Source organism: Lissotriton vulgaris, chromosome 8 (genome assembly GCF_964263255.1).
Source record: "Lissotriton vulgaris chromosome 8, aLisVul1.2, whole genome shotgun sequence".
NCBI lineage: Eukaryota > Metazoa > Chordata > Amphibia > Caudata > Salamandridae > Lissotriton > Lissotriton vulgaris.
Window position 1 is genome coordinate 748,248,595 of NC_141696.1, and position 6,637 is coordinate 748,255,231.

Consider the following 6,637-nt stretch of genomic DNA (forward strand, 5'->3'; position numbering starts at 1 on the left):
TCTCTGTACTGGGGAGAATGTATGACATTGTTCTGCATTCTGTCCATCAACTGTGGTTTTTGCATTTGTTACCCCGAGTGGGATGGGTATGCTCAGAAGTGAGTCCCATGCTCTCCACACCACTGGATTCAAGCAAGCCAGGCTGAAGACTGCTGGAATGCAAGAAACCGGTCCTCAGAAGCTTGTTTCCGGTCCAGGGAAGGCATGGCTTGGCAGTTCGGGCTGGACTGTTCCCATGAGGCACAGGGTCAGACTGATTTGCATATGGCCATGTCTGAACTGGGGTGGTGTGGAGTGCAAAAAAACGATGGATTTAGGCCCAGATCTCTGTAATGGGGAGAATGTATGACATTGTTCTGCATTCTGTCCATCAACTGTGGTTTTTGCATTTGTCACTCCGAGTGAGATGGGTATGCTCAGACATGAGTCCCATGCTCTAGACACCACTGGATTCAAGTAAGCAGGGCTGAAGACAGCTGAAATGCCTGAAACCGGTTGTTGGAAGCTTGTTTCCGGTCCAGGGAAGCCATGGCTTGGCAGTTTGGGCTGGACTGCTCCCATGAGGCACAGGGTCAGACTGATTTGAATATGGCCATGTCTGAACTGGGGTGGTGTGGAGTGCATAAAAATGATGGATTTTGGCTCAGATCTCTGTACTGGGGAGAATGTATGACATTGTTCTGCATTCTGTCCATCAACTGTTGTTTTTGCATTTGTCACCCCGAGTGGGATGGGTATGCTCAGACGTGAGTCCCATGCTCTTCACACCACTGGATTCAAGCAAGCCGGGCTGAAGACGGCTGGAATGCCAGAAACCGGTCCTCGGAAGCTTGTGTCCGGTCCAGGGAAAGCATGGCTTGGCAGTTCGGGCTGGACTGCTCCCATGAGGCACAGGCTCAGACTGATTTGCATATGGCCATGTCTGAACTGGGGTGGTGTGGAGGGCAAAAAACGATGGATTTAGGCCCAGATCTCTGTACTGGGGAGAATGTATGACATTGTTCTGCATTCTGTCCATCATCTGTGGTTTTTGCATTTGGCACCTTCCAGATACGTCACATTCTAAATACCACATATAATGGCCCATCTTTTGCACCACCGCTTCATCAGAAAAGTGATGTAACGGTGGTGTAAAAGAGGAACAAGGGTGTTGTAAATCTGCCTCTAACAAAGACTTACAAATTCACCCAGGCAGTTTCACTAGCAGTGTATTCTTTTTGAATTTATTTTTGTTATTATTTTACATTAAAAATATGAAATGCAACTTTAAAAATAAAATAAATTGTGATGTCATGAGTGATGTCACTGACCATGTCATGAGTGATGTAATATGTAACATCATCAGTAGTGCATTGCGGGCGTGCGAGTTATAGTTAGCTGAACTAACTATAACAGAGGAATTTCATTGGTTTTGTATGAGAGAAATGTCCAGCTAACTATAACATAGGTGAAACCTATGTTTTTTTTCGGTGAATTTCTAAGGTTTTTTAAATGCTAAGTCCTAACTATAACATGCCTGAAACCTATGGTTTTTTCAGTGAATTTCTAAGGTTTTTTAAATGCTAAATCCTAACTATAACGTTCCTGAAACCTATGGTTTTTTCAGTATATATATATATATATACATATATACATATATATTATCTACTGGCACTCACCAGTAGGTAATTATTGTAGGACCTAGTTTACATTGGCAAAACATTTTTTGTCTTGCCTCTAACTAATCTTCACTAAATTTTCTAAAGAATGTGTCAAAGTAGGTACTGTGCGTCATGGCAAGTTTGGTGGTGATCGATGCACTGGGCACCGAGAAATAGGGCCGCAAAGTAAGGTTTTTTTTGTTATGTTAATTCCCATAGGTAAACTGCAAATGCGTATACCAGCTGGAAGGCTCTGATTGGCTGGGCTACAACTTAACAGAAAGCTGCAGCGGTTTTGTGGGGATCACGGTTGCATTTCGACATGCTTGAGGTGAATCGCAAAAGCGTGCCAAAAGAAATGCTTTGATTGGCTGGACTAAACTTGAACAGAAAGTTGTGGCCACCATTTTATGTATCGGGGATGGTTCCTTAGGCTAAACATTTTTGGAGAAAATCACATTAGGGGTCAGGATATATGTACTCTGACCCCAAGTTTGACAAATGTGGGTAATAGTGACACAAGTTATGTGTCTAAAATGGATTTTTCTAATCACGCTCGAGATGATGATGTGACCACCAACGCAACCCCCCCCCCCCCGACCATCGCTGGTAATGAAGTATTTGCAATGCCTAGCATCACCTTGAGGACGGAAGATCAATTTTAAAGATGAATTTCATACAAACTACATTGAAAAATATGATTTTAAACAGTGCACTTTAAACCCCTGTTAAATGTATGTATATCTATTTTCCACTCTACCAAAAAATGTGCGATTGTTGAGTTTTCAGATGTCTTTGTGAGACTCGGAAAACTCACAAACATGGAAAATTAGCTTAAAAAATGTGCTTTTGTCCAAACTACCCATAAAAATATGACTTTAAACAGTGCAGTAATAAACCCCTAGGGGCCTAATTATGAAGCCCTGCGTCACATTTCTGCCGCCGTTGATTCACTTTTTGAGACGGTACAGTGGTGTAAATAATGCACCATATTGCGCCATATTTACAAAGTGATGCATCCAGGCAGCTGTGTCAATCAATCAAATCAGATTTATTTGAAATTTACTATATACCCATAAAAGCATTCTACATAAAATGTAATTCATCATAATAAGGAATTCATAAAAGTTATTCACATATTTAGAATTTGAGGTAGAGGATTCCTGTACAAAAATATTTTTGAAATTTAATCAGAAACACAAACATTATTCTAACTTATCCTCTAGGACCTCAATAAAAAGAAGTACAAGTGATAAAAGGAATGTATTAGGATATCATCAGGATATATAACTATTCAATTTCATAACTCAACAATTCCAAGCATGAAAGATCCTTTCTTCTCTTTCTAGCCATTTGAATAAAGAGAATGACCGCATTACATGTTACATGTTATTACATTTTCCAGTTAGATATAATATATAGTTAGATATATGATATGTATACAATCTGTTATTAATAAATAAAGGTCATAAAATCGATTTTCTGATGCCCCTATAAAAATTACAAAAAAATATAAAAAGTGCAATGTGGTTTGAGAAGATTTTATATCACACTGGCCTTTGGGTAAATTAGAACTCCACTTGCCCACATAGGGAATACAATCTGGAAGTATAAAGTGCTCAACCTTAATCTTGTTAGGTAAAATCTGTGTTGTAAATTTCTTATGGTGGGATGTCCATTGAAAATTGAGCCTTCACAGTAGGATCTGACACATGATTTTTTACTTAAATTTAGCTCCCCTGCAGATTCTCTAGATTCGAATAGTCTCTTTTTTAACTCCCCATTGCTATAATTCAAAATAATTTTAGGATCATGGAAATCGGTTGCCACATTACACTCAATTAAAAGGCTATAAATATACCATGACCATGGTATCTTCCTACACTGATCAAGTGTAAGGCACTCCGTAAATATATCTTCAGTAAAATGCTTCTCATATTTGATCCAAATTCTATACCACAGTGTGAGCGCAGCCAGGCTAATCAAATCACTAATATATTGTACGTCTGTCTCCTTATGGGCAATATAATTTGCTGTTGTATTTGGTACCGATAATACCTTTCTTTTCGAGGGTTTGTAATGATGAAGCATCTGTCCTACCCCATAATGCTCCACCACAACAGAACCTCAGTAATACATTTACTAACATATAACTTAAGGATTTTACATACTAGCTTACTGCCTATTTTATGTGAAAATCTAAAGATGGCCTTACTTGATCTTGTGAATTTTAATTTTCTTAAATTAATGTGTGAACTCCATGAAACATTTCTGTTAAAAAGTAGCCCCAGATATGAAAATGTAGATCTTCTTCCAATGGGTACTCCATCAACGTGACATCTTCTAATGTTAGCTCTATTTTCTCCAAAAGTTATGACTAGTGTTTTACTCAGATGTATTATTATATAGTGAAATTAAAAGAGGCGCAAGAACACAACATTGTCTAATTCCATGGGTAATTGTGTAGTACATTCCCCATTTGGGCCGTAGCATATCCTTGATGTTAAATGGGCATATATCTGTGATACAAAACTAATTATATCATGTGGGGCACCCATCCCTTCCAGCATTTGCCATAACTTTGCGTGATTCACTAAATCAAACACAATGGTAAGGTCAACAAAACAAAGATGGAGTTGACCTTCTTTAACAATGGGGTATTTCCCTATTAGTAGTTTAAGGTTTACGCACTGCTAAACCGTTCTAATACCCCTTCTGAAACCATATTGCGCTTCTATTAAAATGTTTTTTTTCCTCTGCCCAACATTCCAATCTGTCTAGCATGATTCTGCCCATTAGTTTAGACGTGGAATCAAGAAGTGATATTGGACGGTAGCATTTTGCTCTTACTCTGTTGCCTTTTTTTAAAATCGGGCCCATCATACTTTCTGCTCAGGTTATAGGAAACACCCTGCTAATAATGGCATTAAAAAATTGACTAAAATAGGGGACCAAAAATCAACATTATGCTCAAAATATAAATGGGGACCCCAATCTGGACCTGCGGCTTTACCACTCACACTATTCTTTAAGACAGTTTTAATCTCCTCAATAATATTAGGAACTATTTTACCAATGTTTATAAATTTACAATTTTCATCCATCTCAATGGTCTCATGTGTAGGATTAAAAATATTTTCTAAATGAATCAGCCATTCTTTGGATGTCACTAGTGTTTCGACTTTGGCGTATGTATTATCCTTAAATAGTGGTTGATCTATTGCTTTCCAAAATAAGATAGAAACCTTCAGTTCAGACAACTCTTGTAAAGGGAATATTTCGGCTTAGTCTTTGATAACCCATCTCAAGTATCAGGAAAGTAACCAAACTATGACAGATTTATGGGCCAATTGCTAAATCTGTCTGGCATTTTGCCCCCTTCTCTGTGTCATTTTGTTTATTCTGCATGTTTTGTTCCTAACACGTAGAAGTGATCAAGATAAATATTCAAGCTATATACAGCATTGATGTGTGGGAGATTAAATAAGTCAATGTCCATTTTATTAACAATGTTACAAGTTGAAACTGGTTCTGTGTGAGAGGGTAGGAATATGAGTGCAGATCTGTCCTGTCTGTGACCTGGCCATTACTGGTGATATCTGAGGTAGCATTTCCATGGGTGTGTAATTGGGTGTAGGGGGTTCATTTGTGATGTTTTGGGGAAGTCAGGTGTGTTGCTTTAGAATCTGTCCAATATTACAATGTCAGATCGCAGAAAGCAGAACAATCTTTAAATGCCAATATATTACAGAACAGGACATGGCCCCAGACAGCAGTGCAAGACACAAAATCTATTAATAATTTAATATGTATATGACATTTTCAATTAAATAAAGTAAAAACAAACTTACGCCTAAAAACTATAGACCTGATTTCAAGTCCGTGTTAATGAAAAATCTTCAAATGGCTACAGGAAGGGCAACATTCAGAGGACGTACAAGGAGAATTTACTGAACAGTATTGTAAGTATGATGGAAAAATGTCAATGGTTTTTATTCTGCCGAAGTAGACCAGTGTTAAAGAGATTCCAAGGCTATGAAGTAGCTGCGGTCCGTGCTATAGTGACTGATTGTCCAGCTGCTTCTTGCTGTGACGTCTGTTCTGTAAGAGTTTCGATTTGGGACTCTAGGGTTTGTCATGTGATTCCTCAACCAACCTTGGAAAGAATAAGATGTGGGTCTTACTTTTCTTCCTTCTTGTCAGACTTGCCGGTGACCCTTGTACACAAATATCCAGCCACCTCACCAACAGCAGCACTGACGTAGGACACTCCAGATGTTGCTCCCACGATCTGCAGGATGGCTACCACTGATCCAGCCGGCACTCCACCACCATAGGCGATGGCTGTCGACTTCATCATTCCAGCTCCCAAGGACCAGGCTGTTATACCAGCTGCTGTGAAACCAGATGAAGTCAATGCAGCAGGGACAGCGACAGCACAAACCCCAGCACCCGCAGTGACGTAGGCAAGTGAAGACCAAGACCAAGACCACCTGCTTTCCGCCTTCTCCTTGGACGCTTTCATATTTGTTTCATCTGCATTCATTTCAATAGCTCACCCCCCAAACAACTTGCTTTCACTCTCCTTGGGGACTCGGGAAGCTGAGAGAGGTAGGCGCCTGGCAGACTAGCTGCCACTCCCAGCCTGAGACGCTGAACTTCTCTAAACTCTAAAACTCTATTGTTTATCAAATGGTTGCCGTCTCCTTCACAGAAGACTTGCCTGATGGTTGCACAGGCCGATTTAAGTAATCAAAGACCTTCAATTAGTTTTGAGCCTGGGTGTGGTAGATGGGTTTATTCGACATCTATTTGGACATTACAAATCCCTCAGTTGGCGATCAAAATCAAAGGCTAATGCTGTCTTGAAAGATTACAGATGGCTTCAAAGGACTAAATGAGGATAACAATCAAAGTGTGCCCTTTTTAAATACTAATTAGATATGTATTGAAAAGAAGTGCTACACCGAAGGAACAGAAAGCAAATGAAACCCACT

General features: G+C 39.4%; 1 pseudogene; it reads right to left on the reverse strand.

Moving 5' to 3' along the window:
* Positions 1–5,820: 5,820 nt before the first annotated feature.
* Positions 5,821–6,186, reverse strand: LOC147697953 (interferon alpha-inducible protein 27-like protein 1 pseudogene; annotated as a pseudogene).
* Positions 6,187–6,637: the final 451 nt, after the last annotated feature.